Genomic DNA, 23,231 nt, shown 5'->3' on the forward strand with positions numbered 1-23,231 from the left:
GGACACTCGGGACCCTGGGCCTGTGGCCGCTGCACAGCTCCCGGCCCTGCCCCTGAACCGGATCACCCCTGAAGTCAAGGGCTGGCGAGTCCCCCATCTGCCTGTTGCCATGGCTGCTCTCCTTCCCCACCAGCTTCCCGGCCTCTCTGTTCTGGGTGTTTCCACCAGCAACCCAGGGCTCTGGTCCCTTCTCCATGCAGACAGCTGCAGTGCACATAGGAAGGAAAACGACCGTGGTGAGAAGCAGGCAGACCGGCAGGCAGAGGACAGGCTGGGTGTTGCAGGACACCCCAGACTAGCGGGGCTTCCCGGCATGCGGGTTGAGGGCCCCTGAACTGGACGGCCCGTTCTGGAGTCAGGGGACAGCCCTGCGTCCTCAGGTCCCAGAGCAGAGCAGAACCTCTCAGGGCCCGGTTGGCCTGGCTCCTGGGCCCACCTGGGCAGGGGTGTTGGGGGCTCCTGGGGAAGAGCGGCTCCCTTCCCGCGGCCTCGTTTCCGCTTCCCACTTTCTGTTCTCGGGTGCAGGCGGCTCTTCGTTTTGTTTTTTTCTGTTCTAATAACCTAAACACTTGGCACAGTCAGCCTCAGCTGATGGGCAGTAGGCCGATGGTCACGCTGTCCACGTGGCCGGGCTGCCAGCTGTCACGTGCTCGTGGGGAGGAGGCCGGGTCGGGGAGCCCAGCAGTGGCCCCCCAGGCACAGTGAAGGCTCCCGGAGGTGGAAGCGCCCCCTTCCCTTCCCTCCCCACGACGGAAAAGGAGTCAGGAGGATTGAGCCGCCCCTCCCTCCACCCTCCAAGGCAAACAGAGCCCTGGCCACCAGACTCGCGCCTGGCCCAGGGGCTTCTTCTGTGCTCCAGCTGAGCGAGGTTGACCGAGGCCAACAGGCTGGCTCTCCTGCCCACTCCCTGTCAAGCAGCAGTGGCAGCGCCCCAAAGCCGGTATTCCCACACATTCCAATCTGCCCTTTGGTTTCTAAGACATAAATATTTGCTCTTCCATTAAGAAAATAATCAGAAGTTATCCTTTAAATGGAGTGTACACACGGGTGCCCTTCAAAAAGCAAATGCGGCTCTTTCTGAAGGTGGAAGGACAGACGCAGGCTGGGCGGCTCTGGGAGCGTGGACCTGCCTTTCCTGTGGTGCCTCCACCTGCCTGAATGTTCTGGAAGCTCAGGCATCCGAGACCGAGGAGGGAGGAGGCAGACCCGGCAGCTCACAGCCGAGCCCCCACGCCCAGCAGAGGCTTCACGGTGAGGCCAGCACCACACTGGGGCCCGGGTAGCACAGGGGTGGGCTTCTGTCTGGGCATGAGCATTTCTGGGCCCCAAGTCTCTGCAGGACCTCACTGGAGACCATCTGACCTTGAGAGAGAGAGAGAGAAGCTGTGCTTTGGCTTGAAGGTGTGTCTCTGGATCTCAGCTCTGCCTTGTACTGGGGGCATGACATGAACAGTGGCTCACCAGAATCAGGCTCCTCCAATTCTCTTTGTGGGAAATGCTGGCATCCCAGCTTCTGTGTACCACAGCCCCCTCCCCAGTGGATGAAGCTGGAGCTGGTGGTCCGGGCCGGGCCATGTAGAATCCACAGTGGACAATCTGCAGCCCTGCGCTCGGTGGCCTTGTGGTGGCCAAGCTGAGATCCTTTACACACCGGGGAACTAGCAAACTCCAGCTGTTTGTCTGCAAGCCAGTTACCAGCACGTTGCTGGCTCTGGCCTACGAAGCCCTCTCACCTCTCAACCCTGGGGCCGAATCAAGGGCTGGAAAGAGTATCTGAGGAACTTCCCTGGTGGTCCAGCGATGAAGACTTACCTTCCAATGCAGGCGGCCTGGGTTCCATCCTTGGTCGGGGATCCCACATGCCTTTTGGCCAAAAAAACAAAACATAAAATAGAAGCAGTATTGTAACAAATTCAATAAAGACTTGAAAAAAAAAATGGGACGCGAGAGACGCCCGGCCCCGGCGGCGCAGACGCGAGAGATGCCCGGCTCCGGCGCAACCGACCACGTGCAGAATCGTGGCTGAGAGGATCTGCCCCGCGCCCAGGGTTAGGGCGGTGGCTGAGAGGAGCTGTACCACGTCCAGGAGGCGGTGGCTGTTTGGGCACCGGAGGGCCGAGAGGAGCTGATCCACATTCAAAGCAGGAGGGGCGACCTTGAGGAGATACCCCTCGTCCAAGGTAAGGTACAGCGGCTGCACCTTGCTGGAGCAGCTGGGAAGAGATACTCCACGACCAAGTGGAATATATGAATCCAGTGTTTTGGGGAGGAAGGAACAAGATGGCGGAGGGATAAGATGGCGAGACCACTTTCTCCCCCACAAATTCATCAAAAGAACATTTGAACGCAGAGTAAAGTCCACAAAACAACTTCTGAATACTGGCAGAGGACATCAGGCTCCCAGAAAAGCAGCCCATTGTCTTCTAAAGGAGAGAGAAGAAATCCAGCTCCACCCACCAGAACACCGACACATGCTTCCCTAACCAGGGAACCCGGACAAGTCACCCGTCCAACCCCATACACAGCGAAGAAACTACGTAATAAAGAGAACTCCACAAACTGCAAGAAGAGGGAAAGGCCACCCCAAGCAAAGCAATATAAGCAAGATGAAGAGGCAGAGAAATACCCAGCAAGTAAAGGAACAAGATAATTGCCCACCAACACAAACAAAAGAAGAAGATATAGGGAATTTACCTGATAAAGAATTTCGAATTTTGATGGTGAAAATGATTCAAAATCTTGAAAGCAAAATGGAGTTACAGATAAATAACCTGGAGAAAAGGATTGAGAAGATGGAAGAAAGATTTAATAAAGACTTAGAAGAAATAAAAAAGAGTCAATATACAATGAATAATGCAATAGATGAGATCAGAAACACTCTGGAGGGAACAAACAGTAGAATAACAGAGGCAGAAGATAGGATAAGCGAACTAGAAGATAGAATTGTAGAAATAAGTGAAACAGAGAGGAAAAAAGAAAAATGAATTAAAAGAAATGAGGACAATATTAGAGTCCTCTGGGACAATGTTAAACGCTCCAACATTCGAATCATAGGAGTCCCAGAAGAAGACAAAAAGAAAGACCATGAGAGAATACTTGAGGAGATAATAGTTGAAAACTTCCCTAAAATGGGGAAAGAAATAATCACCCAAGTCCAAGAAACCCAGAGAGTCCCCAACAGGATAAACCCAAGGCGAAATACTCCAAGACACATATTAATCAAATTAACAAAGATCAAACACAAAGAACAAATATTAAAAGCAGCAAGGGAAAAGCAGCAAATAACACATAAGGGGATTCCCATAAGGATAACAGCTGATCTTTCAACAGAAACTCTTCAGGCCAGAAGGGAGTGGCAAGACATACTTAAAGTGATGAAAGAAAATACCCTACAGCCCAGATTACTACACCCAGCAAGGATCTCATTCAAATATGAAGGAGAAATCAAAAGCTTTACAGATAAGCAAAAGCTGAGGGAATTCAGCATCACCAAACCAGCTCTCCAACAAATGCTAAAGGATCTTCTATAGACAGGAAACACAGAAAGAGTGTATAAACTTGAACCCAAAGCAATAAAGAAAATGGCTACGGGATCGTACTTATCAATAATTACCTTAAACGTAAATGGGTTGAAATTTTCAAAAAGGCTAGGAAACAATTCTCATTTCCATCAATAGTTCAGTGTTGAGTTCATGAATAGTTTTTAAAGTTTGGGACAAACTGTAGTATTTACTATTTGAAGTACTATTTGTAATTGGCATATTACGATGTAACATTGGTCTTCATTTCCAACTTAAAACGCCTAAAAATGCCTAACATGTTTTTAGATTTGTGAATTTTAGTTGAAATGTATTTTACGATGTTACTAAACCTGCAGAAATATTGAAATATTTCAGAGAACTTATTCACTGTACATTTAATTTATTTTATTTATAAAAGTTATGAACTGTAGAAAGTTTTACTTGTTGGGTCAAATGCTTGTTGCTTCAAATGCTTGTTGCATTTGAAGTGCTAGTTACAAGAAAATCAAATACCTTCAATGTATAAATGCTATTAAGTTTTTAAAGGACTCTGGAGTATAAGTAAGTTTGTTTAAAGAAATTTAGTCTGTTCAACTTGAATCAGCTCTGTCAAACATTAATTAAAAGCCTCATTTAAAAAATAAAATAAAATAAAGATTCAGATGCTCAGGAAAAAAAAAATAATGAATATATAGAACTTGTTAAACCAAATAAATAAAAATAATGTAACTTGAAGAAGGTAATAATGAATTATTAGATTAAAGTGTCAGAGCAGGTTATTTGGACAAAAGACAGAAGTTTAACTTAATGATGACTGTACACATAGCATCTTTAATGAGTGTCTCTTGATTTCCTTATATGGAACTTGGATCAAATTGTCCATCACTCTGATCCAATAAGGTGATTTCTCCATTTTTTTGTATTAGTCATTTTAGTAAAAATCTGTTTTAATAAAAAAAATAAATAAATAGCAAAAAAAAAATTGGTGCCTGCTATAAACAATAAAAGTTTAATTATTTAAACCTAAAAGAAAAAAAATGGTCCACACTTAAAAAAAAAAACTTAAATGAAATGCCAACAATAGGGGGCCTTTTCTGAAGGATCCGAAGGAACACCCAAGAAAACAAGCAAACAGTGACATAAACCCCCAGGCCACACACTCTCTAGTTCCCAGCACCCCTTCCCTGGACGGCAGACTCTCCTGTGGGCACAGTGGGCTGCCCACCCTTGGGGACACACGCTGAAGTGTCCCGCATCTGTGGCCTTCAGGCAGTCCTGAACATGCCCCCCACCCCCACGCCATGACGTGTGTGGCTGCTGTCTTGACGTGCTCACTGCCTTCTTTACATATTTACAGAGAAGCCTGGGGCCTCTTTGGACCTGGGTGTGTGCAGTCTGAGGCCCAGCCCTTGCTCTCTCCCCCAGGGACTTCTATAGGATGTTCTGTAGGATGCAATCCCTGATGGGACTCTGCTGAGGGAGCCCCTTGGAGGAGGGCAGGGACCCCTGTGATCTCACTCGGGCCCTTGATCACCTTCTGACCCAGGCTCCCCACTTCTCCTATCTAGAACTGCATAGGGTATTGTGTATGGGGAGCGAGCTGCTGCCCAACAGGGGCTCCGGCGGGAACAGCTGCTGCTCCATCCTGACCATGTGATGCTGCCGCCCTCCCTGGACTCACCCAGAGCTTCCTGGGTCTGGCTGGGGGAAGGGTTTCTTTCTTTTCTTCAGCAGGAACCAAAGGAACAGGCCACCAGAGTAGGGGCAGGGGTCCGGGATGTGCCCCACAGGAATAGTCGGGCAGGCAGCTGGGGACTTCTAATGAGGAAACCCTCGAATGTGATCACATGCCCAGTGTGGGGCCGTCCTCTTTATCTTCCTGGAAAGCGTGACTTCACCTGGAGACCCTCCAGGCTAAGCTCTCCCTCCCTCGGGAAGCTGCTCTGTCCTGAGCCTGTCTGGCTGGCCTCCCTGGCCTTCTTGCTCGTCCTGGGTCTCCAGCCTCCAGGGGACCCTTCAAAGGGTCTTGGACATTCTGCCATCCTCTGATAGTGGAGTTCACTTCTCCACTTGTCCTGAAGACATGGTAGCGTCTTGCCAGGTGCCCTCTGCATTGACATTCTGGAAGGTTTTCAAGGACAGTTGTTCAGCCACTGAGTCATGTCTGACTCTTTGCAACCCCATGGACTGCAGCACCCCAGGCTTCCCTGTGCTTCACCGTGTCCCAAAGTTTGCTCAAACTCATGTCCGTTGAGTCGGTGATGCCACCCAACCATCTCATCCTCTGTCGTCCCCTTCTCTCCCCTTGCCTTCAATCTTTCCCAGCATCAGGGTCTTTTCCATCGAGTCAGCTCTTCACATCAAGTGGCCCAAGTATTGGAGTTTCAGCTTCAGCATCAGTCCTTCCAGTGAATATTCAGGGTTGATTTCCTTTAGGATTTGACTGGTTGCCTTCCAAGGGCAGGCGTCCCATGAAAGGCAGACTTGCCTCTGTGACCACACAGGTTCCAGCCATGCAGCCCTGCCTTGGAGCTTGTGGGACTGGGAGACAGTGTGTTTTGGGTGGGGCTACCGGGGCGGGGGTGAGCAGCCACTGCCTGGGGCCTCAGAGGCTGCCTGTCCAACAGCACAGGTTGTATGACTCCAACTCCTAATTCCAACTCCCAAGCCAGAGAGAAATACAGGTGGGCTGCACGTGGCAAACATCTGCCTCGCTCAGGCCATCTGTCAGGGTGTGCTTCCGTGTTCACTCCAGATGGAGTCCCCTGCCAGGGAGGTTGGGGACACTTGGCTCTGTCCTCCACGCTGTGACATCTGGACTAGTTTGAGTCAAGATGGAAAACAGATGGAATGTTCCCTAGATGACCCCCCCCCCCATCCCGCTTTCCAGTGGCTCCCAGACCACACTGAGTGGGTCAGAACACTGTCCCTCTCCAGGTCGTAATACCCCTCGGAGTGTGGTCCTAGAATGACCCTCTACTTACCTTAGGTGGAAACAGAGTCCACAGAGCTCTCTGGGGCAGGGAAGGGAGCTCCCACTGGATGAGTGGGATGCTCTGAGCCCACACGTTCCCGCAGGTACTGAGGGCCACGTTCTACCCCCACTGCCTCCACATGGCTTGTAGCCCCCCTTGGACATTTCCCACTGGAGAACCGGCAGCAGCCCCCAGCCAGGCTTTATGGCTGGGACCGCAGGTCTAACCCTCTCTCCAGGATCCACCTGGGGGGTAGTGATGGCCCCCACCAATAAAAACATGACTCCAACACCCCAGACTTCTCCCCATTGTTCTCAAAGCACTAGGGGCTCGTCAGACTTCTGCCCACCCTCTAACACACACACACCTCGCAACTCCTGTCCTGTCACCCAGGACTCTCGGGATGTGGTGAGGCCGGTCTCTTTCCTTGAGGAGCTCGGGAAAAGCTCAACTCTTCTCGGATTCCCTCTGGGGAGCTTGGTGGAGTCCACACTCGCCCCTCGGGGCCGGCTCAGAGAGGGAAGCTAGTGACAAGAACCACACACAGCAGACAGATTCCTCCCCAGTCCTCGGGCCCCGGCTCTGACCCCACTCAGCTGATTGCCTGCGAGGCAGGTGACCAACGGATGTGGCCACAGGCTGGGAGGGACATCAGGGCCAGAGAATCCTGGGGCCAGGAGGAAGAGGCCTCAAGGTCAACAGGGCCACTGGGACCCTCTTCTCAGAGCAGAAGGAGGGACAGGATGCAGCGTCTGCTTTTTAAAGTCATGGAACGATTTTCTTGTGTTTTAGGGGACAAAAATGCAGAGCATGAAAACCATGATTGCAGGGCTTTAGTCCCTATGGGCAAGGCTGAGTCAGTGGTGATGTTAGCCCTGAGCTGACCGAAGGGAAACCAGGAAATGAAAACACATCTTGGACCTGCTGAGACCTTGCTGTGGCCCGTGAGTGACCGAAGTGTGGGCAGCACGGAGCTGGCCCTGGTTCGCAGGCTGTTTCTGGAAAGGGCCAGGGAGGAAATAGTTTAGGCTGTGTGGCCCCTCGGTCACTCACAACTGCTTGGATCTGCCCTTGTGTCGAGAGAGCTGTCATGGATGACAGGCACATGAGTGGTTGTGGCCATGTGCCAATAAAACTTTATTTACAGGCCCTGAAATGTGAAATTTGTACAATTTCCACGTGTTGTGGAATCATCACCTCTCCTTTTCCTTCTTCTCTTCCTCCCCTCCCCTCCCCCTCCCCCTCCTTCCAGCCCTGTAAGTCTGTTAAACCCATCCTCCGCCAGAGGAGGTTTGGCTACAACCAAGCCAGCTCTGAGAATCCCATCCGATGGTCTCAATTACTGGTGCAGTGAGGGACCCACTGACAGGAAGGGAGGGACTTGGGGAAGTTCTGAGGGCACACGGTAGCAGAGCCTGGGCCAGGGGCCAATCCCACGCTCACCAACACTCATTGCTTCCACTCCTGGGCTCCTGGAGTGTGGTGGGCCTGTACCCCCTGACCTGGGCAGCACCCTGTCCCTTTGGGGAACAGACCCGAGCCTGATGGCTCTGGAGGTCACAGGTCTCAGAGCCCAGTCTGTGTGGACCCCAGGGACTTGAATGCCACCCCCAACACCACACCGGCCCAGTTCCATACCCCTCCTGGCTGATGAAACTGGCACAGGAGTGGACTAGCCAGGCAGCACCATGAGGGCGGCTCTGGGTGTGGGAGGAAGGGGCTGTGCTCCTCTGGGGTCTCTAAGCTGGGCCACCACGCAGGTGTTAGGGTGCTGCAGCCAGGATCCCTGTCCCCAGACTCCTAAGAAGTCCCCTCTGCAGGGAGAGAGAGGACTGGGGTGGGAGAGGGCAGAGAGGCGGGGGAGACAGCCCCCTGCCCGAGGCCCATAGACCCTTCCCACCCAGGACTCCTGCTTTGCCATGTTTTGAGTTGGGAGCTTGTTTTCTGAAGTTCCATATCTTGAGCGCACCCTTGACTCTTCCTGAAGGAAAACACAGAGAGGAGTCCGGGCCAGAGATCCTGGTACAGCAGCTGCAGGGACGGGCGGGGCTGGGAGCTGGGGAGGGGGCTGCAGGGAGGGACCCGAGCAGAACCAATGGAAACTCAGCACCCCGCGGGACCCCCTCAGAGCTGCCCCAGGAGACCCTGGAACCGCCCAGCAGGCACGGCTCCACCCCTGACCCGAGCCCCTCTGGGCCTCTCTGCTCCCCACCCCTCCAGGCGTCCCAACGCCACACTGAGCCGTTGCTGCGCGAGATGGAGGCAAGCCCAGGGAGCTGGCAGCCACGCAGGAATATTTCGAGGGCCCAGGAGGCTGTCAGACTGTCACATGTGACAAAAATCCCCAAATGTTCCAGGGCCAGGAAACCCGTTTAACCTTCGTGTTTCCTGGCCAATGTTCCCTTCAGATCTGAGCGTCTCCAGCACAGACGTGCCGTGTCCTGCGCGGGGTCTACCACTGATCCCACAAGGGCCTGAAACGCCATGTGGGATTCCGGCCATTCTGGTCAGCGGCAGTGGGCGGAGATGTGAACAAAAGACCAGCTCTACATTAGAGCAGCCCTTCTCTGAGGCAGCGAGGGGCTGAGGGTGGGACCTGAGGGGGACGCTGCCCTAAGTGCGGAGATCAGTGGCCAGGTGTGGACACCACAGAGTCCTCTGAGCCTCGCTGACAGCACCCCGGGGGCTGAGGTCACCCCCCGAAGCTGAGGTCTGGCCCCACCCACCAGGACACCTGGGTTCCGGACTCCTGTGGGATGGGCAGGCTGGGCGGGTCCCTGGCTTGTCCTTGCCTGTGCAGGGGTCCCAGTGGCCTCGGTGAAGGTGGGCTTGTGTGCAAAGGAAGGAGGAGGAGGGGACCTGACTGCCCTTTCTGGGAAACCAAGGCAGGAGGGGAGCCCGGGCCTACTGCACAGAGACTCCAGGGGACACCCTCACAGAGGACAGATGCCTGCAGGCTGGACGAGCAGAGGGTTGCTGGGCTGGTCAGTGCATGCCCTGAAGTCCCTGGGCTTCCCACAGCCCACCTGACTTGTACAGTGTTCTGAAGAGTCCTCAATGCGGAGGAAGCCATGGGTCTGGGGATCCAAGATGCCGAGGGATGGAGCCAAGGGGGTCCTTTAGACACTTGCTTCTCTCAATGCTCCATTAAAATGATCACAATGGCAGTGTTCAGTACAGATATTAGAAAAGACCCTGATGCTGGGAAAGATTAAGGTCAAGGGGAGAAGGCAGAGACAGAGAAAGAGATAGTTGGATAGCATCACTGACTCAACGGACGTGAGTCTGCGCAAACGCTGGGAGATAGTGAAGGACAGGGAAGCCTGGTGTGCTGCAGTCCATGGGTTCTCAGTCGGACATGACTTGGCAACTAAACAACAATATAGGAGCATGTGTGTAGAACCTGAATAAAAGCATGAATTAAATTGATTGGCAAAGTTGTATTTCACCATAATTCCTAAACAGCATTCCACATTAATGACTGTGGTTTAAAACACCTAAAAACATGTTAAGAGATCCGAGTCCTCCAGCAACTTAACTGACCTCTTGAAAGCCACGGCCCAGGTGAGGTCTGTTCTGGAAGCAGATGGCACCAGGGTACATCCTAGAAGGCCTCTCTTCTCCCCCAGATTTACTTCCCCTCCCTTCCCCCACTCTCTTCCTTCGCCTCCTCTCCCTCTCTCCAACTCCCCTGCCAGTCTCTGCCACACACTCATCACGCACTCCCTTTCCCAGACAGCGCCAGGCCCTTCTTGCTGCCTCAGTCCCAGGTGCCAGGTTGTGGATCCCCTTCAACCAGACTTGGGTCTCGTAACCGTGGGTGAGAGCTGCTCCGGTGCGGGGTCTGATAAAGGAACCTGGACTCAGATCCTGGCTTTCCTGGCTGTGGCGTCCCTCCTGGCCCCGTGCCTTGACTGAGTGGGTCAGATTCTTCTGTCTGAGGCTCAGGAGAGAAAGTCTGGGGCTGCCTGTCCCCTGGGAGCTTGGAGCCTAGGTTCTCTGCGCTAGTTCTGAGGGAACAGCACCGTCACACGCAGAGAATAGCTGATAATTAGTCACCAACTTCCCTGTAGTGCAGACCATAAAGAATCTGTCTGCAATGCAAGAGGCCCAGGTTCAGTCCCTGGGCTGGAAAGATTCCCCTGGAGGTGGAAATGGCAACCCACTCCAGTATTCTTGCCTGGAGAATCCCATGGACAGAGGAGCCTGGAATGCTGTGGTCCGTGGGGTCGCACAGAGTCAGATACGACTGAATGACTGAACAATAGGACTAGTCACCAGCAACCCAGCCGAGGGCTCCTTGCCCCGCTCTCTGGCTGGCGTCTCCGCTGCTCGCTCCTTGCCCTGCTCTCTGGCTGGCATCTCCGCTGCTCGCTCCTTGTACCTCCTTCCCTCCCGGGGTCTGTGACCCCAGCAGAGTGAAGCCCAGTCAAGTGCCTACAGGACTCGCCAGGACCAAAGGGCAGGTGGGCAGTCTGGCAGGAATGGAGGGGAGGCTCAGGGCCCATGCTCAGAGGCCCATCATGCAGGCAGCTACCGACGTGGTTTAAACTCTTTCATTCTGACTATAAAAATAATACATATTCATTCACAGAGAATTTGAAAATGAAGAAAACTTAAAAATAAACAACAAAACCCAGAAGGGAAAAAGCACCAGCCATCTACCACACAGAGGGAACACTGTCAACATTTTTGGAATGTTTCCTCCAGCACTGCTTGTTTCTGCGCATTTTAAAAACAGAGTTAAATATTTTATGTGGGTGTTTTGTGTTTTCTTAGACTTTGGATTCATCTAGTCAGTATCCTTTTGTCACAGGGCCAATGGTTTTAACTACATGTTCTTATTTTCTGTATTCTTGAAAATAGGGACATTCTCCCCTCCTTGACTGCCCACCCCCCTCCCCAGAGCCTCCAGTGCTTGGTGGCACGCTGGCTCACTGGAGCACATTTACTCACAAACTTACCAACCCCAGTCTATGGCCACAACCCTCTTCTAACCCTCACCCCAAGCCCAATCTGCCCCCGCCCCAGACCACCCCAGGGCCAGGTACCAGGAACAAGAGACCCCCTCTGTAGCTCAGACCTCAACAGGATGATTTATTCGGGCCAGTCCTGCACTGTGCCCCAGCCCGGCCTTTCAGGCAGGAACCCCAATCACAGTCTGGCCTCGGCTTCCCCTCACTTGGCTTCAGCCTCCTGACCCAAACCTAGCATGTTCCCCTGGGGCCCTGCACGGCATGTGTGTCCCCTTTGCTGGGTAAGTAATACAAAAGCTTCTTTTAATAGCCATCTCCTTTGGCCTCTCCTTATTGTACCCGATCGTCCCTGGTGGTTCAGCTGGTAAAGAATCCACCTGCAACGTAGGGGAGCGGGGTTCAATCCCTGGGTTGGGAAGATCCCCTGAAGAAGGGAACAGCAACCCACTCCAGTATTCTGGCCTGGAGAATTTCACGGACTGTTTAGTCCTTGGAGTCTCAAAGAGTTGAACACAACTGAGCAACTTTCACTTCACTCCTTGTGATAGGGCTTCCCAGGTGACTCAGTGAGTGGTAAAGAATCCACCTGCCAATTCAGGAGACACAAGAGACATGGGTTCAGTCTCTGGGTCGGGAAGATCCCCTAGAGAAGGAAATGGCAATTCAGTCCAGTATTCTTGCCTGGAGAATCCCATGGACGAAGGAGACTGGTGGGCTACAGTCCATGGGGTTGCAAATAGTCAGTCGTGCGCGAGCGACTGGACACACACCCGTGCTCCCTTGTAGCTCAGCCATCCTCTGTAAATCGAATCCCAGACTGTAATATAATGTGTGTGTCGCTTTCGTCACCTAACACGGCAACATAGGTATTTTCCAGGGTCATTAATGTTACTTTTAAATGTAAATGTAATGAGTGAATAATATCTTCTCCTATGGATATATCACGGAGAAGGCAATGGCAAGCCACTCCAGTACTATTGCCTAGAAAATCCCATGGATGGAGGAGCCTGGTAGGCTGCAGTCCGTGGGGTCGCTAAGGGTCGGACACGACTGAGCGACTTCACTTTCACTTTTCACTTTCACACATTGGAGATGGAAATGGCAACCCACTCCAGTGTTCTTGCCTGGAGAATCCCAGGGACAGGGGAGCCTGGTGGGCTTCTGTCTATGGGGTCACACAGAGTCAGACACGACTGAAGTGACTTAGCAGCAGCAGCATGGATATATCAAATTTTCTCCTTTTTATGCTGTCTGATTTGTTTCTATTAACTTCTTAATTATCCTGAGATGAACATTTTGGGAAGCAATACTTTCCCATATTTTGGGATCTTAGGTTTTGCTGTTGTTGTTTAGTCGCTAAATTGTGTCTGACTCTTTGGGACCCCGTGGACTGTAGCCCACCAGTCACCTCTGTCCATGGGATTCTCCAGGCACGAATACTGGAGAGGGTTGCCATCTTCTTCGCAACCCAGGGATGGAATCCTCATCTCCTGCATTTCCTACATTGGCAGGCAGACTCTTTACCACTGAGCTGCCCAGGGAAGCCCTTAGGTTCAGTGACACCCTGAACGCCACCTCAGCAACCTCATCGTGATGACACTCCCTCACCTTTCTTAATACCGTCTTTGGCACAGTAAGGGTGATTAATGAAAGTGCATTCTCCTCCTTTTAAGCAAAATTCTAAATTAGAAGAAATGGCAGTTTTTTAAAAACTGTCCTCGGTGAAAACTTCTGGAGTGTTAATACCAAGATCTCTTTTATGCTGTATTCTCACTTTATTTCTATTAACTTTTTAATTACCCTGAGATAAACATTTTAGGAATCAGTATTTTTCCATGTTTTAGATCAAACCTGCGTCTCTTGGCAGGTAGGTTCTTAACCACTAGTGCCACCTTGGAAGTCGCTTCCTTAGGTTCAGTTCAGTTCACTTCAGTCACTCAGTCATGTCCGACTCTTCGTGACCCCATGGGCTGCAGCACGATAGGCTTCCCTGTCCATCACCCACTCCTGGAGCTTGCTAAAACTCATGTCCATGGTGATGCTATCCAACCACCTCATCCTCTATTGTCCCCTTCTCCTCCTGCCTTCAATCTTTCCCAGCATCAGGATCTTTCCTAATAAGTCAGCTCTTCACATCAGGTGGCCAAAGTATTGGAGCTTCAGCATCAGTCCTTCCAATGAACATTCAGGACTGATTTCCTTTAGGATTGACTGATTTGATCTCCTTGCAATCCAAGGGACTCAGGAGTCTTCTTCAACACCACAGTTTAAAAACATCAGTTCTTTGGTGCACAGCTTTCTTTATGGTTCAACTCTCACATCCATACATGACTACTGGAAAAACCATAGCTTTGACTAGACAGATGTTTGTTGGAAAAATAGCATCTCTGCTTTTTAATGCACTGTCTAGGTTTGTCATAGCTTTTTTCCCCAAAGAGCAAGCATCTTTTAATTTCATGGCTGCAGTCACCATCCGCAGTGATTTTGGAGCCCCCCAAAATAAAGTCTTTCACTGTTTCCCCAACTATTTGCCATGAAGTGATGGGTCTGGATGCCCTGATCTTTGTTTTTTGAATGTTGAGTTTTAAGCCAACTTTTTCACTCTCCTCTTTCACTTTCATCAAGAGGCTCTTTAGTTCTTCTTCACTTTCTGACATATTGATATTTCTCCTGGCAATCTTGATTCCAGCTTGTGCTTCATCCAGTCTGGTATTTCACATGATGTACTCTGCATACACGTTAACTAGGCAGGGTGACAATATACAGCCTTGTCATACTCCTTTCCCAGTTTGGAACCTGTCTGTTGTTCCATGTCCAGTACTAACTGTTGCTTCTTGACCTGCAAACAGATTTCTCAGAAGACAGGTAAGGTGGTCTGGTATTCCCATTTCTTGAAGAATTTTCCACAGTTTGTTGTGACGCACACAGTCAAAGGCTTTGGCGTAGTCAATGAAGCAGAAACAGATGGTCTCCTTAGGTTAGATGAGCAAAAATAGAAGGGCTGGATCAAAGGGACACGTTCAGGTGAGCTGTTCATGCTGGATCCTCTAGAGTCTGCCTGCTTTTGCACTCCAATCACAGCCAGCGCTGAGGATTATCAACGATACAAAATCTGCCAGTCTGACAGGGAACACGTGGTGCCATGGCCCTCATTTCTCTGATGGCTGGTGAGTTTGGACTGTCCTTCCTGCAGTTTGTGGACATTGATATTTGCTTTCTGGAGAATTCCCAAGTTCTGTTCTGGGCCTGTCTTTCAAATTGGGGTCACTGAGACTTTTTCACTTTGCATATTAAGGGGATTCTCATAGACTGAATAGTGTCTCCCCCTAATCCATATGTTGAAGCCCAAACCCCAAGAATTTCAGAATGTGACCTTTTTAAGAAATAGGGTCCTTGCAGTTATAATTAGTTACACATGCATGCTTAGCCATGTCTGACTGTGATCACAGGCACTGTAGCCCACCAAGCTCCTCTGTCTATGGCATTTCCCAGGCAAGAATACTAGAGTGAGTTGCCATTTCCTCCTCCAGGGATCTTCCCAACTCAGGGACTGAACCCCTATCTCCTGCACTCGGCAGGAGGATTCTTTACCACTGAGCCACTTGGATATGGTGGACCCCTAATCCAAAATGACTGACGTCCTTACGAAAAGGGGAAGTTTGGACACAGGTATGCCACATGAAGATGAAGGTAAATCAGGTGAGGTAGCCCAAGCAAAGGACCTCCAAGAATGCCTGCAAACCCCCAGAAGCTGGGGGAGAGTGTGAGACCAGTTCTCCCTGACAGGCTCAGGAGGAACCAACCCTGCTCATACCTTGATTCTGGACTTCCAGCCTCCGGAGCCAAAACAATACATTTCCATTATTTAAACCATTCTGTTTGTGGTACTACGGGCAGCCTCAGGAAGAAAATGCATGGATTAAACGCCTGTCTGCCATGCTTGCTAACGTGGCCTCTGGTTCTCCCATGCGGATGATGAAAGGCACCTCCCGTCACCTCTTGCCCGGGACCCTGGTGGGTGAGTTTCCCTGGGGCTGGCCCTGCATGTCTCATGTCACAGAGCGAGCTGAGCTGCCTGTACCCCTGTTCCCCTGGAGATGAGCTTCAGGCTGTTCTGGAAAGAGTCCAGACAATATGACATAAATAGCCCTCCATCCCGAGCCTTCCTGCCTTGGTCCCCCAGCATTTGTCACCCCAATAACTGGAGCAGAGATGCTTGATGGGGTTCCCATGCTAGCATTTGATGGCTCTGGTGTTCTCAGAAACCAATATCAGCTGAGAGTTGCATGTGCCCAGTACTAGCAAAAAGTCAAAGACTGAAGTGCTTCTGCCCACCAGCTGGACATTGAATGAGGGTCCCCATAAGGAGCGGCCAGTCCAGCACAGACAGCTGGCATGAGGACGGTGCGGACATGGAGAATGGCAGGATGTGGATGAAGGTGTTCAGGAACCCTGGTGCCTCTGTCCTGCCAGGTCAGAGCCACTAGGACCAGCCTCACACATGCCGAGGTCGGCTCTAGGACAGGGATGTTGTTTCCACCCCATGCTCCCACAGCACTGTGTGTCGTCCTTCTCTCTGCTTTCCGCCCATGCCCACCTGTCCCTGTCGGGAGCTGGGGCTGCAAACACACCTCCCAAGCGCCCGTGCCCCCAGCTGCTCAGTTGGCTCTGCCCCTGGGAGAACCAGCAAGGATGTGGGGAGATAGCGAGGATCAGCTCTTTCTGCTTCAAGCTGGCATCAGCGCTCACTAGGATCAGGGCAGGGGTCCCTGCAGGGCCCACGGTCAGCACAGGCTCAGTAGGGCCGAGAGTAGCTCCTGGCCTAGGAGAGGCCCTCCTACCTTTCTCCTCTCCAAGCCTGTCCCTTGCCCCACCCCCCGCTCTCTCAGCACCAAGGGAGCCAGGGCCCCATGTTGGAGCTCCGGCTGGTTTCCTGGTGGGACCCTGACTGACAAGCACACTGCCCTTAGGGCATGAGCAACCATAGCAACATGCACCTGCATTTCTGCTTCTGGGCCTCGCCCGGCAGGTCCATGTGCCCACAAGGCATGGCTCATGCAGAGGACCCTGTGCAGAGTCATCTTCAGTACCAAACTCCTGCATTCCAGCTAAACATCCAGGCTTGTCAGGAGCTGCTTTGCGGTAGAGAAGGCGTGCCGACACATACTATCAGCCAAAGCCCAGAGCGCACAGCATGAGCCACGATCTCTGGCCGGAGGAGGTCAGAGTGTGTGTGTGCTAGTTGACATGGACATGGGCACCCAGGTCGTACTCTTGTTTCTGGGGAGGGGGAATGAGAGGAAGGCAGATCTGGCTGTGCATGGGCCCTGTTGTGCCCTCAGAACTTTAGAGTCTGTGCCATGACAAAGCACGTGTGAGAATGTGCTATGTGTTCAGATAATTAAATTCAGTTAAAATGACTATTTTAGGAAAGATCCTGCTGCAAGAGGCAGGCAGTGGTGGGCAGGCAGTGCCGTGGGAGTACACACGGGCCCAGGAGACCCCGGGCCCCCAGCAAACCCTTGTAAACTGGATGAGCTGTGCCCTCAACTGCCCAAGACCCAGGCCCACAGCCTTGGGGACACTGCTGAGGGAGGCTTTCCCTGCCCCGAGGCCTGGGGAAGGTTGTCTGGGGGCTGGCGAGCACGCCTGCTGATCTGGCCGTAATGAATAGGTGCAGCCGGGAGCGGACGTGCCTAATGACAGGCCACGGGGCTGCCTTGCAGAGCCAAGCCCTGGGACCCACTTCAAAGCAGCGCGCTGGCAGCAAGGGCAGAGCAGCCTGCACTGCTGCTCCCAGAGGGTCCGTGCCACCCCACCCCCACCAGCCAGGGGAGCCCAGGGTGGGGGGTGGCGCCCTCGGGGAAGCATGAAGGAAACACGCCCATCTCAGCCCCACGGCAACAGGTTACATGGGGAAGCTGGCCTCCCCACACCTCCGACTGCCACAGGAAGGGGCCAGCAGTGGGAATGGAGGTGCTGGGGCCTGAGCAGATGTCGGTCCAGAGGAGAGGAAGGGCAGACTGGCTTCTCTGCCTGGTTGGGCTGAGGTCCATGACCATCGCTGACCACCATGCACTCAAGAAGCATGACTTTTCATATTTTTGTTTCAAACATATGAGTATCTGAACAGTGGGTTATGTACTGGAATCTGGTTTTAATGTTTCTGTTTTGAAACCTTGGGTTGAGCCTTGTATTGGGAGTGCTCGAAAGCTCCTCCAGAAACCTGTCTCTGTAGGTCCCGTCTCACGAGTGCTCTGCACAGAGGCCTCTCCTCTCCCTTCCATCGGCTCAATGCTGCTGCCCCTCATGGCCAGCCCTGTGGGCAGAAGGCCTTTCTTCTCTGTCTCCTCTGACATGTGCATACATGATCTCCCCCACAGGGACAGACAGATGGACTGCTGGTGCAGGGGCCCTGACCTCCTGCACTGACCTTCCCTGGTCCCTGGGCGCACCCTGCAAAGTGCCAGCCAGGGGTGATGCCACTCCTGGGAATTCATCACAGTCTTGGAGTCAGTCTGGAGCTGTAGCTCAGCAGTGCTTGCTGCTAAGATGCCAAACTCAGAATTCTGTACTTTAAATGTGGTGAAAGGACATGGTGAACCTCGAACACTGAGATTCACCTTCTAGCCAGGTCATCAGTTACTTGTATCTTTCTCAGCCTGAATAATAAAGTGGCAGACACTGGTTTCCTGACACAAATTGGAATCTGCCCCCAAATAAATGAGTTGCAACATGAAACAGTCACTATTAATTAAGCATACACACAATTTGCTCCTTTTAAAAATAACCCACTTGAAAAGAAATTAGGTCATGTCAGGAGGATGGCAGACTAGGAGGTCCCAATGCTCATGCCCCCACAGAAACAACAAAAACATTGAAGGAACAGCTACATAGAGATGAAAATAGCTCCACGAGAACTCCACGGTACAATAAAGAAGCTGCAAAAGCTCAGAGGCACACAAAACTGAGAATAGCCATGTAGACAGTCACAGCAAGTGTCTGACCTGCATCATGCTGTCCCCTGGTTTGGCACACCTGGGTGCTGAGGCCCTTTGACATGGCCTCCCCTATGGGGGAAGGACAGCAGGATACCCTGGAAACCCTCAACACCGCTGCAGACACCTACAGTTTTAGCTGCCAAGGACCACCACCTCCCCAGTCTTTGCTATGATCAACCAGTTGACACAAGTGTCTGAAGTCTATGCTGCTGCTTCCCACTCACCCCTGACTCGACCCCAGAGAGAGAAGGAGCTGCTGCTGGGCCACTGCAGAAAAGGAGCCACCACAGCACCCTGAGACCTCTGGAATGGAGTCAACACATCCCCCATGATGGTGTGAACACCGGAAGCCTGCTCCACAGCTGATCTGCCCACACCCTTGCCTCAGGCTCACCCACCTGCTGGATCAGCACCAAAACAGATGCCCTTGGCCACAGCTTTCCCACACGAGGACAGAGGGAACAGAAGGATACTAGAAGCCTTTGCTGCTAGGGTCCCCACAGCCCTTGCTGCCACTGTGGACTCCCACAGCCATGGTGGACACTGGCCTCAGCTTATGCAGCCACACTGCTGTGCCCTCTGTGAAGCTGGAATCACTGCAAGGCACACTCATCCTTCAGAGTGGATTTTGTCACATGTACTCAGCTGGCGCCCTCACACCTATCTGTAGGTGAAGGTTTTTCCTCACTGAAACCCTATAAAGTCTGAAAGAAGTGACTTTCCCTCAAAGACATAGATATCAACACAGGCAATAAGAAATAGGAAAACCCAAAGAAATGTGACACCACCAAAGGAGCACAATATATTTCTAGTAACTAACCCCAAGAAGAAAGCTGATCGTCGAAGAACTGATGCTTTTGAACTGTGGTGCTGGAGAAGACTCTTGGGAGTCCCTTGGACTGCAAGGAGATCCAACCAGTCCATTCTAAAAGAGATCAATCCTGGGTGTTCATTGGAAGGATTGATGCTAAAGCTGAAACTCCAATACTTTGGCCACCTCATGTGACGAGTTGACTCGCTGGAAAAGATTCTCATGCTGGGAGGGATTGGGGGTGGGACGAGACAGAGACGACAGAGAATGAGATGGCTGGTGGCATCACCGACTCAATGGACATGAGTTTGAGTGAACTCCGGGAGTTGGTGATGGACAGGGAGGCCTGGTGTGCTGTGATTCATGGGGTCACAAAGAGTCGGACATGACTGAGCGACTGAACTGAACTGAACTGAACCCCAATAAATGGAGACCTACAGAGTGCCTGATAAAGATAAAAATAATTGTTTTAAGGAAGCTCTGCAAGCTACCAAAGAACTCAGGCAACTCAATGAAATCAAGAAAATACTACATGAATAAAACAAGAAGTTTAACAAACGGATAGAAATCATGAAAAACAATCAAAAAGAAATTCTGGAGCTCAAGGATACGCTGATTGGAATGAAGAGCGTGGTAGAGAGCTTCAACATCAGACTCAGCAGGCAGAAGAAAGAGCCCACAAACCCAAAGACAGGCCATTTGAAGTTATCCAGTCAGGAGGAAACACAGAAAAGAACAAAGAAAGCTTATGAGATTCATGGGCTACAAAATCAAGAACTAATGCATGCATCATTTCACATCCTAGCAAGGTAATGCTCAAAATCTTTCAAGCTAGGCTTCAGCAGTGCATGAACCAAGAATTTCCAGATGTACAAGATAGATTTAGAAAAGGCAGAAGATCCAGAGATCAAATTGACAATGTCTGTTAGATCACAAAAAAGCAAGGGAATTCCAGAAAAATATCCCATCACTTCATGGCAAATAGATGGGGAAAAAGTAGAAACTGGCAGATTTTCTTTTCTTGGGCTCCAAAACCACTGTGGATGGTGAGTGCAGCCATGAAGTTAAGACACTTGCTCTTTGGAAGGAAAGCTATGACAAACCTAGACAGTGTATTAAAAAGCAGAAATCCATCACTCTGCTGACAAAGGTCCATAGAGTCAAAACTATGGTTTTTCCAGTAGTCATGTATGGATACGAGAGTTGGACCATAAAGAAAGTTGAGCACCAAAGAAATGATGGTTTTGAACTGTGGTGCTGGAGAAGACTCTTGAAAGTTCCTTGGACTGCAAGGAGATCAAATCAATCAATAGTAAAGGAAATCAACCCTGAATATTCATTGCAAGGACTGATGCTGAAGCTCCAATGCTTTGGTCACCTGATGCGAAGACCTGACTCATTGGAAATGACCCTGATGCTGGGAAAGATTGAGGGCAGGAGAACAGGGCGACAGAGAATGAGATGGTTGGATGGCATCACTGACTCGATGGAAATGAGTTTGAGCAAGCTCCGAGAGTGGGTGATGGACAGGGAAGCCTGGTGTGCTGCAGTCCATGGGGTCATAAAGAGTCAGACACGACTGAGTGACTAAACTGAACTCACTGAAAATTCATATAGAGCCACAAAAGACCCTGCATAGTTAAAGCAATCTTAAACAAGAAGAAGTGAGAAGCACCGCACTTTCTGATTTCAAATTTTATTACAAAGCTATAGTAATAAAAACAGCATGGTACTGGCTTAAAAGCAGACTATAGACCAACAGAACAGAATAGAGAGCCCAGAAATAAATCTGTGCACATCTGATCAACTGATATTCGACAAGGGTGCCAGCTGTCTGGCTCTTCGAGGGAGGACATTTATATTCTGGGTTTCCAAGTGTTGTGATCTATTTTAAATCTCATTTTCAACCAAGGCAATGTATTAAACAAGCTGTTGCTGTTTAGTCAACAACAACAACAACAAACCAAGGGTGCCAAGAACACAAAGTGGGGAAGAACAGTCTCTTCAATAAGTGGTGTTGGAAAAAGGGGGTATCCACACACAGGGAGAATAAAACTGGACCCTTATCTCACACCACACGCAAAGGCCTACTCAAAATGGAGAAACCACTTAAATGCAGGACATGAAACTGTGAAACTACTCTAAGGAAACACAGGGGGAAATGCTCTTGAGATGAGTCTGACCAAAGATTTTTTAAAAATATGAGGCCAAAAATATAAGCAACAAAAGCAAAAGTAGAAAAATGAGATTAACTTAAACTGAAGAGCTTTGACACAGTGAAAGAAACTATCAACAGTGTGAAAAAGCAACTAAGGAATGAGAAAGAATATTCGCAAATTATTGAATATATATCTGATAAGGGCAATACTTTAGCCACCTCATGTGACGAGTTGACTCACTGGAAAAGACTCTGATGCTGGGAAGGGTTGGGGACGGGAGGAGAAGGGGACGACCGAGGATGAGATGGCTGGATGGCATCACCGACTCTGTGGACTTGAGTCTGAGTGAACTCTGGGAGTTGGTGATGGACAGGGAGGCCTGGCATGCTGTGATTCATGGGGTCGCAGAGAGTCGGACACGACTGAGTGACTGAACTGAACTGAACTGAAGGGGTTAATATCCAAAATGTATAAGGAAACCATATACCTCAATAGCAAAAAAAAAAAAAAAAGCTGATCTAAAAATGAACAAAGGACCTTAATAGGCCTTTCTCTAAAGAAGACATACAAATGACCAACAGATCCACAATTAGGGGCTCAGTGTCACTAGCCATCAGGGAAAAGCAAATTGAAGCCTCAATGAGGTATCAGTTTACACTCATTAGAATGACTGTTACCGGAAGGACAAATGATAACAACTGCTGGCAAAGACGCGTAGAAAAAAGAACGTTTGTACAATGTAGGTGGGAATATACATTGTTGGGGGGAATTGTTATACATTACGGAAAACAGCATGGAGTTTGCTCAAAAAAATAAAAATTAGAACGATTTTATAATCCAGCAGTCCCACTTCTGGGTATATAGTGAAAGGAAATGAACTCAGATCTCACAGAGATGTCTTTACTCCCAAAGTCACCGCATCATTCATTCACAACAGCCAAGAGACAGGAACAGCCTCAATGTCCACTAAAGGATGACCAGATAAGAAACCGTGATATATACATACATACATATATATATATATATATATACACACATATCTCAGCAGTAAAGAACTCACCTGCAATGCAGGAGCCACAGGAGACTCAGGTTCAACCCCTGGGTTGGGAAGATCCCCTGGAGGAGGAAATGGCAACCCACTCCAGTATTTTTGCCTGGAGAATCCCATGGACAGAGGAGCCTGGTGGGCTACAGTCCATGCGGTTGCAAAGAGTCAGACACAACTGAAGCGACTTAGCATGCCATAGTATATTACTAAATTTGCCTCTTCAAAAAACAAACACTATATGACCTCACTTTTATGTAGAATCTAAAAGCAGAACTCATGGAAACAGAGAGCAGAGCAGAGGTTGCAAAGGGAGAGCTGTTGGTAAAGGGATACAAAGTTTCAGTTGCAAAAGACTAGCAAGTTCTGGAGATCTACTGTGTAGCAGTGTAACTGTAGTCAACAATACTTAATACTTGAAATTGGCCAGAGGGTAGATCTTGTGTTCACGCCACACAGCAGAAGGAAAGAAGAGGGGAGTGAAGAGAAGGAAAGGGAGAGAAAGAAAGAAAGGAAAACAGAAAGAAGAGAAGGAAGGAGGGAGAGAAGAAGGCAGGAAGTAAGCCAGCCTACTAAGGTGATGGATATGTTAATTAGCTTAATTATGCTGTTAATTTCATAATGTACGTGTATATCAAATTATTAAATTGTGTGCTTTAAATGAATATAGCTTTTAATTGTCAAATATTTCTTAATTAAAAAAAAGAAATTAGCAATGGCGTGGTTTTCTACCCAAAGCTGGA

The 23,231-nt window shown here is 50.2% G+C and overlaps 1 long non-coding RNA gene across 1 annotated transcript; it reads right to left on the minus strand.

Moving 5' to 3' along the window:
• Positions 1 to 980: 980 nt before the first annotated feature.
• Positions 981 to 22,932, minus strand: LOC129548199 (uncharacterized). The gene is made up of 3 exons (XR_008684290.2): positions 22,504 to 22,932; positions 1,813 to 1,863; positions 981 to 1,362 (listed from the first exon to the last, which is right to left on the minus strand). It is a non-coding gene; the product is annotated as an uncharacterized LOC129548199 (long non-coding RNA).
• Positions 22,933 to 23,231: the final 299 nt, after the last annotated feature.

Source organism: Moschus berezovskii, chromosome 1 (genome assembly GCF_049115385.1).
Source record: "Moschus berezovskii isolate FMDL1 chromosome 1, NW_MosBer_1.0, whole genome shotgun sequence".
NCBI classification, from domain to species: domain Eukaryota; kingdom Metazoa; phylum Chordata; class Mammalia; order Artiodactyla; family Moschidae; genus Moschus; species Moschus berezovskii.